Source organism: Ostrea edulis, chromosome 5 (genome assembly GCF_947568905.1).
Source record: "Ostrea edulis chromosome 5, xbOstEdul1.1, whole genome shotgun sequence".
NCBI classification, from domain to species: domain Eukaryota; kingdom Metazoa; phylum Mollusca; class Bivalvia; order Ostreida; family Ostreidae; genus Ostrea; species Ostrea edulis.
This window is the reverse complement of record NC_079168.1, coordinates 43,042,424-43,051,788: the sequence shown is the minus strand read 5'-3', so window position 1 is coordinate 43,051,788 and position 9,365 is coordinate 43,042,424. Positions and strand designations below refer to the sequence as shown.

At 37.3% G+C, this 9,365-nt stretch overlaps 1 long non-coding RNA gene across 1 annotated transcript; it reads right to left on the bottom strand.

The window, feature by feature from the left end:
- Window positions 1-393: 393 nt before the first annotated feature.
- Window positions 394-4,269, bottom strand: LOC130054534 (uncharacterized). The gene is made up of 2 exons (XR_008802810.1): window positions 4,049-4,269; window positions 394-1,952 (listed from the first exon to the last, which is right to left on the bottom strand). It is a non-coding gene; the product is annotated as an uncharacterized LOC130054534 (long non-coding RNA).
- Between the last annotated feature and the right edge of the window lie 5,096 nt (window positions 4,270-9,365).

Genomic DNA, 9,365 nt, shown 5'->3' with positions numbered 1-9,365 from the left:
TAGGTGGCCAGTAGTGAAGATCCATTTTTCACGTCGGGTATTGTAAAATGGACCAATTTTGTTGGATCAAAGGGGGCTTATAAACTTAACACACTCTCCTCCTAGATTTACATCAATATCTACATAACTAGATGTGTAACCGTGAAGAGATGTACATGAAGCAGACAAAAAATATTGAACACTGTACAAAAATCTTATATACATGTACCTGTGTGTTACAGTGACATTTTCCTCATTTAATATTTGTTTAAATCAATTCTGATATATTCTAATGAAATAAACTTTATCAACCTGAGCTTCAGCTGCAAGTGCATGTGTATATTTACTTACGATGCATATTACTGGGTTTCACATTCGTTAAATATTCATACTTTATTAAAAAGAAAATTAAAATATCTTTTTTTTCTTCTCTAATTCATTTCAATAATTAGTTTCATTTCAGAACATAGAGGCACAAATTATTGATTATGAAATGTGATATATCGTAATACATATCTCGAAATGTAATCTCAGTATTTACATTTCTGTCATATCATAATAATGCCATTGAAGCAGTTAGTACTGCCATATATACAGGCCTTTAAGCAGCCCTATATTTCCTAGAAAACTTTATATATTTGACCACCCCTATAATCCCTATATTTTTGCCTAAAAATGGCATTTCCCCTACCGGTATATTAGCCCTATAAATTGCAATACATTTGTTGAAAAAAATATCTTCTTTAATGCTATTGATACTAAACTGAAACTAAATAGATATTCAGAAGGAGTAAGTAGTCTTTTACCAAAATTGTAAATTTCATGATTCCTAGGGGGTAAGGGTTTGGTTCCAGGATGAAGCCAAAATTATTATAATGATTGTATTTATCATTTGAAAGACTTTTTAAAGTTAGCTGATATAGTATAAAAACTAATTGCATAATTAGGAAAAGCAGTAAAAGATGTACAAAAATTCTGAATTTTCCATCCCTAGGGTTTTAAGAAATAATTTTATATGTGTACTTTTGTTGACTATTAAGATTTAACTTAGATATTCAGAACAGAATTTTTTTTCAACTAGTTCAGAACTACAATTCAGACTGAGTAAATATTGTTTACAACGTTTTCTTCCTCAATAGCTGCAAGGGCAACAATCAAATCATCATCAAATTCACGCTTTGAATTTTCCTTTTCTGTTTTGACATTATAGATAGTCGTGAGAAATAGGACGTAATCTGGGCAGCACTTAGCCATGGATCAGTTGTAAAGCAGTTGTAACCACTTGTCTTCTTCAAATCCTCAGCAACATCAACAAGGTTACGTACGAGCAGATATTTTGCTCTCTACCGAGATATGCTCTTATCTTCTCGTGGAATCTCGTCACTTTTCTGGGTTTCGTACAGCCCACCCTATCCTAGAATCGTTGATGTTGTTGTTATACATGTATTGTTGCATTTGAACACCACCTCATTGCACAGTTGAACCCACTGGTGTCTAGTTTTGTCGTAAGTTATTTTTATTTATAATTTAAGTACATGTTTTCCAATAAGGAAATGGTTTTGAAAACCTGCATTGGTGGCAAACATTTTAATACAACCTAAGACAGTGCAATGACGTATCAGACATTTGTACATATAAGGGGAGTGGTTATCACTGTATTTCTTCTCGTCTTGTTGAATCGCAGCACTAGATTTACATTGTGTAATCTTTCCTGTCACGATTGGAGGCAATTCAAAGTTTGAAGCAATAATACATCCAGATGTAGCAAATTTTCCTGAAGAAAGTTTGTCAAGGTCATCACAGGATATGAATTTCCCTTGTCCTATGTTGTATGCTTTATGCTTTTTTTTAAAGTGGTGTCATTCTCTTCAAAACTTACATGGCTAAAGTCAGTTACATTTTTTATTTTATGGGCAGTCGGCGATTGTTTTGAGGTGTCTATGTGCATCCAGCAACTTGACAATCAGCTACACCTATGAATACAAATAAGGATATTTTTACAATCCGTGTAAAAACAAATATTTCATGAGCTTGATGAAATTTACAATAATCAAACAAGATGTGGTTGTGAACAACTGATGCTCCCATATGGCAGCAAAGTTATTCTGTTGTTGGAATTGACCAAGGTTAAAGTTTTTCAAAAGTAGGTCAAACCTCAAGGTCAAAAACATTGGTACCTAAAGAAGATTTTGACACTAGGAATACATATGAAATATGAGAGCCCTGTCTAACAGCAACTAATCAAAAGTTACGTTCATGGTTCAAGTTTCTACGGACAAATAGACCAAACTCTTTACATGGCAGAAAATTTAACACGTTTTCCGTGAATTAACAAAACATGATAAATATATTTTCTCTGTAGTTTTGGTGTTATTCACCTTTAAACATGTTTATAAAAAGGATATTATAAAAGTTAATGTTGTTGCCATGTCCACTTGAGATGTGTAAAAATGCGTATCTGCCATGCTGAATCTCTGGTTATGGAAGCATCACCTTAGAAAAGTTATATTTATCTCATACGTGTGGTGTATATTGAAAGTGAGATAAAACATTAGCTTTATCACACGCCCGTTTGATAAAGCACGTCCGGTCCGAACTACTTTTGACACTGTCCCCGCTTGGATGACATATTTTCCGTGTTTATGCATATCGACGCATGAAATAAAGGGCTTGGTGTAAAATGTGGAGGATGGAGGCTCCAAAATGGAGTGTCAAAGAGTGCAAGGGGTGGAGCCTGTTGAGTCAGATGATGCAAGAGGTGGAGCATCATGTTGAAATTTTAGCACTTGCTTATCAGATCTGTCATCCCAATTTCCCGATATTCCGTGAGAATTCGTTAGAATGTCACATTATCCAAACAATTAAAAAGTAATTCCTTTGAAGTTCACTGAATGAATCTCTATTTTATCCCCATACTCAATTTTTGTGTAGACCATTAGAAAAATTAAAAATAACAACTCTATAGATTCAGTAAATAACCTTATCAATACATCAGAGCATTTGTTATCATTTTTCTCCAAAAAAATGAAAAGAGAAAGAAAAGATCAAGAAACATCAACATGAGATTCAGCAAAAAAATAATAACCTTTAGATATCAAAAACAAAAGGGAACGTACAATGTGTGCTTGTTAGACAACAGATGTTAACATCTAAACTTGATAAGATTTATGTCCCACTGCTGCTATCCCACAGTAACCCATGAAGTCTTGACAGATTTAATTAGGTATCAAATAGCTGAAAAGCAAACAATTAACTGCTAAAGGAGAGATCATCTAAACTTATTTTTGAGGTGAACCATGTTCTGACCCCTCTGCTCTTGATATATCTAAAGGACATTATTTATTTTTTCCTGAATCTCTTTCTGTTTTTTTTTTTTTTTTTTTTTGGTTTTCAAATACCCTATGTATTGTGCGATTACAGGCTTTACAATGTAAATCTATTTGCAGATGAAGTTAGTCAATGTTATGCATCACATAATTATTTGCAATGATTTTTTGGGGACAGCAGATCCAGCAATTAATTCTGACAGGCACTTTATTGCAGATGGAGAGTAGGTTTTAGGGTCTTAAACTGAATGACAGATAAAATAGGCAAATGTGCTGAAATTGACATAAGAGGCTCCACCCCTTGCACTCTTTGACACTCCATTTTGGAGCCTCCATCCTCCGCTTTTTACACCAAGCCGAAATAAAGCGTATAACTTGTTATTCTGTATTTATTTAGAATTTCTTTTATAGCAAAATTAAAATGATGTTGACCCTACTGACATATAATGGAAGTTACCGGCCATAAAAATGCCAACTCGATCAGTAATTACTAAAAAGAAATTACGATCAGAAAACAAAAATACATGTATGTCCAACTAGCCTATATCAGTAACTACTCAAAATTACGATCAGAAAACAAAAATATGTTCCCTTTATTATCATCGACAAGGAATCAACTGCTTACTGGACAAGCATAACCGAAAGTACCTCGACATGCTGCGGTACCAAGTATTCAGAAGCAGTCTCTTTTATCTGGAGCCAAATTGAGTGTAGGCCTAATAAATCTCAACAGCGTTACTTACTAGGCCTGAAGTGCCTCAGGATTTCCTCTCGTCCTCAGATCCAAAGAAACCACGTGAATAAAATCCAAATGCACAAACACTTCTACTTTTCATTGTAAACTGTTGAATGTTGCATTGAAATATTACTTTCATATTGATCGTTATAACACATGTTTATTTAAAAAAGACGACGACATCAAACCTTCATCAGAAGGTCGGGCCTATGTCAAACAAGAGGCCCACAGGCCTTATCGGTCACCTGAATGCTAGTGAAAAAGTATCACTACTTCCATGGGCTATGAAATCTAGAAAAAATTTCCTGTTCTTAATATCTGAGCTAAATTCTAATGTTCATCAACAGTATAAAACAAGATGTGTTCTTAAAACTTCACTGCCCTCAAAAGTGCATACACTGATGAAAGGCTTTAAATAATAGGTGCATTAACATTAAAACATCAAAATATATGACTAATTTGAACTCTTCCTAAAGTCATAACCCTGGGTTGTAAAATTCACCATTTTTTGTACATCCTTTTCTGCTATTTCTAAATATGCATTTAGATTTTCTACGGTATCAGCAAACTTACACATCAATACTATATATACTAAGTTTGGCCCCACCCTGGGGTCAAAACCCTTACTCTGGGGAAAATCAAATTTACAATTTTGGTAAAAGACTAACTGCTCTATCCATTTAGTTTCAATTTAGTATCAAAAGCACTAAAGAAAATGTTATTTAAGTGTTTTACACATGAACACTATATAACAAGTTTGGCCCCGCCCTGGGGTCAGAACCCCTACCCCGGGGAACATGCAATTTACAATTTTGGTAGAGGACTTCCTGCTCTACATCACTATGCATTTAGTTTTTCTTACATGTGTGTGGTCATTGAGAAGAAGAGTTTTGAAAATTTGTCATTTTGGGGCAGTTTTTGCCCTGCACCATAGGCCCCAGGGGTGCAGGAATCCTTAAATTTACGTTCCCCTTCTTCCAAATATGTTTCATACCAAATTTGAAAAGAATTGGAATGATAGTTATCAAGAAGAAGTTAAAAATGTCTATTGTTCACACATTAAATAATCCGACTTAACTCACTATGAGTTAAGTCCAGTTATTGAAATGAACAGAACATGTATTTGTCCAGGCAAAGAAACATAACTCTCGCATTCGATAGAATTGCGCGGTTTTGACACTATCCCCCCAAACACCTATCGTGACACTTTCCCTTTTCTAACCCGCGTATATCTACTGCGCAAGCGCGAATTGCTAGTTCTTTTTGAGTTCCATGTCGACGAAAATACAAATTGTCTCGATCACGAAATCCAATTCAACACCATCGCCCGTCCTCGACTGACTTCCAACATATTTGGGTAAAGTAAACACATATATAATTTGCGAAAATGTTGCGACGTACGAAACGCCCTTCCAAATCACCTTATGCCAGACCGGCACAACACCCTACACTTCGTTCATTGCCCACACGGACTTCGACCCCTGCAATTATTGCCCAGACTCAACCCCGTTCGACAACCCAACCCCAAGTGGAGAACCAGATAGAGGACACGCCTCTCGCTCAACCACTAAGGCAGCCTCCCAGCCTCATCACGGAAGCAACTGTATCCACACAGCCACCAGCAGCACCTGATACACCCTACATAACAGGTGAAAATCCTCTTATAAGCATCACTGATGAGCTTGGGGTTCACGTCCCTCAAGCCATCAAAGATAAAATTTGGGCAAAACAATATGTTGATTTGTCAAAACTTCTCGATTCAGAATCAGAAAACGGCCATGATGCGCACAAATTTTCAATCATAGAGGGTCAATTAGTTGCAGAACCCAAGGTCAAACATATTAAAATTGCCACGATCGATAACTGGATCGATGCGTTTTTAATATTCGCAAGTATATATCTCGCTAGGCACCCTTCCGACATCCAGGCCATCTTGAAATATATCCATACCATTCGCATGGCACATGGCCTCCAAATAAATTGTAACTGGCTCGAGTACGATAGGCAGTTCAGGCTAAAAATCTCAAAAAATCCCACTATCTCCTTTGGTTCCATTGATGCTGAGTTATGGCTCATGTATATGCAATCACAGGTCTCCTACTCATCAAATCACTCAAAAACTGCATTCAAGTGTTTCGATTATAATTTTAAAGGTTCATGCCTTAAACCACACTGCACATTCCAACATGTTTGTATGCACTGCAACAAGTCTCATCCCCGCATACACTGTTGGTCATTCAACTCTCCTCAATCCAAGTCTACTACCCCAACTCCCCCTCGTCCAAACACGGCTCAAAACTATCCCCCACAAAGTAACGATTTTCGAAATTACAAACCAAAACATTCTTTTCAACCACAGCGGACGAGATTTAATCAACCTAGGTTCAACTCCAATTAAGCGCCCAGTACTTGCGAAATATTTAGCACTATATCCAAATACCGAAGATGCCCAATTTTTGCTTAACGGTTTCTCTTTCGGATTTTATTTGAACTACTCGGGTCCTAGAGTTTACCTACATCCGAAAAACATGAAATCAGCAAGCGAACATGCAAATCAGTTATTGACTATTATTGAAAAAGAAATCGCATTAGGACGTATAGCTGGACCTTTTTCCAACCCCCCTTTCCCCAATTTCCGTTGTAACCCTATAGACGTTTTGCCTAAGAAAGACGGGGGTTGGAGGTTAATTTCAAATCTATCGGCACCTGTAGGTATTAGCGTTAATGAGCATATTGACCCCATTTTGTGTTCAGTTCACTATGCTTCATTCGACCAGGCAATTTCCTTAATACAAACCTCGGGTAAAGGGGCGTTACTTTGCAAGATGGACTTGTCTAGTGCATTCAGACTTTTGCCAATTCATCCATCAGATTTTGCTTTATTAGGCATGTGTATTCGAGACCAATATTACTTTGATATGTGTATGCCGTTTGGGTGTGCCATCGCTTGTTCAACATTCGAAAAAATTTCATCATTCCTCCATTGGCTAGTAGGCCGAAAGGCACTCAATCAAAATCTCACCCATTACCTTGACGATTTCTTGTTCGTTGGTAAACAAAATACTTCACAATGTTTAGATATTGCCAATAATTTTCAGGCAACTTGTGAGGAATTAGGCGTTCCAATAAACCATAAAAAAAACACAAGGCCCGACCACACGATTGTGTTTTTTAGGTCTGGGAATCGATACGGTAGCACAGACCATTTTTATACCAGACAATAAGATTCAAGAACTTCAGTCCAAACTTCATGCGTTAGTCGCTTTAAAAAAGGTTACCCTTAAAGAAATGCAATCATTATGCGGCTCCCTCAATTTCTTTGCTAAAGCCATTCCAGGCAGCAGGGCATTTAACCGCAGATTCTATAACTCCACCATTGGCATACGGAAACTTTACTTTCTAATCAAAGTTACACAAGCAATCAGAGACGACGCAAATGTTTGGCTCAATTTTCTCGAGCATTACAATGGGTATTCCCCCTTTCCAGAATTACATTGGTCTACTAACCAGGCCCTTAACCTCTTTACCGATAGTTGCGGATCCTACGGCGGAGGTGCAATTTTTCAGAATCATTGGGCAGTATTTTCCTGGCCATCTTCATGGGGTAACGAGGTACGACGGGATATTACTTTTTTAGAGCTAGTTCCCATCTTATTAGCTATTTGGGTCTGGGCTGATCATTTTAAAGCAAAGAAATTGCTTATAAACACCGACAACATAGCTTTGGTACACATACTAAATTCTCAGTCTAGTAAGTCTCAGCGCGTCATGTCTCTCTTAAGGCCACTAATATTGTTATGCCTGAAGTACAACATCCAGATTAAATCCACTCATATATCGGGCTATAAAAATTCCATTGCAGACTCTATTTCTCGATTTCAGTGGGAAAAATTCAGGACCCTCGCTCCACATGCAGACAAGAATCCAGCCCTCATACCTCCGGCATTATTGACTCTTTTAGACCTCAAGTAGATTGTTTGCTTGACGCCGCCATAGCAAAAAACACAGCATCAACTTATCAAAAAGCCCTAAACTCTTTTCTGAACTTTCGTATCAAATATAAATTGCAGTTATGTTGGCCCCCACCAGTTGACCAGTTTATTAACTATATTGCTTTCTTGAGTGCCAACAAAGTATCGTTTTCAACCGCTAGGTGTTACCTAAGTGGCATTAGTTACAAAATTCAGTTAGAGGGCGGTATTGACAATACTAGGGCATTCATAGTAAGGAAAATGCTAGAGGGATTCCATAGGCTGAACCCAGCAAAGGATACCCGTTCCCCTATCACTCTTCGTATACTGAACCAGTTAATACCTATCCTGCCTGTAGTTTGTTCAAGCTCATACAAAGCCACTATGTTTTCCACCGCTTTTCAGTTGGCATTTTTTGCATTGTTGCGGGTTGGCGAAATTACCTTCACTAGTCATGCCACTCCTACACTGTTGTACAATGACGTATCAATAGGCGATGAACATATTTCGTTGTTTATAACTGGTTCAAAAACGGATCAATACAATAAGGGTTCTACTTTGCACATTCCACTGAACTCCCAAACAGATTCATTGTTCAAGCACTTGCACAACTTTTTGCCCATTAGACCCCAATCACGTGGCCCATTTTTCTGCCACCTTAACGCCAAACCGCTCACTAGATATCAATTTACATCATTATTGCACAGGTCTATTGAATTTATCGGTTTAGATACCTCTATTTTTAAGTCTCATTCATTCAGAATAGGTGGAACTACCCATTTGTTTTTACAAGGAATCCCCGAAGATGAAATTAAGGCTAGAGGCAGATGGAAATCTGACGCATTTAATTCCTATATCAGAGCCTAAAGTTTAAATTTTTTAGTATACCTGCAACATTTCGTGTTCTAATTGAATACCCAAGTTTGTAGGTTCCCGTACTACTGTCTGGATCATTGGCTCTTCCATTATTAATCATGCTGCCCGCCACGCAGAAAAGCATTTCGGAAACCAGCATATGGATCTACTACAGCACAATATCTCAATTTTTTGGTCCGGTAAGAGCGGTATGGTGTGGGAGGAGGTGGAGCCAATAGTTAAAAGTATTGTTCAAAAAAGGGGCAAACCTGACGTTATATTAATTCATGGCGGGGGTAACAGTATTGGTACAATGCCCTTGGCTAGATTGCAAAAGTTCATGAAATTAACTTTTGCAAATTTACAAACTTTTCTTCCACAAACTCGATTCATATGGTCCCAAATTCTCCCCAGGCGTTACTATAGACATATGTTCTCAAATATTGCAGCCGATAAAGCACGTAAGCGTATCAACAAATCTTTAGCGCCATTTGTAAT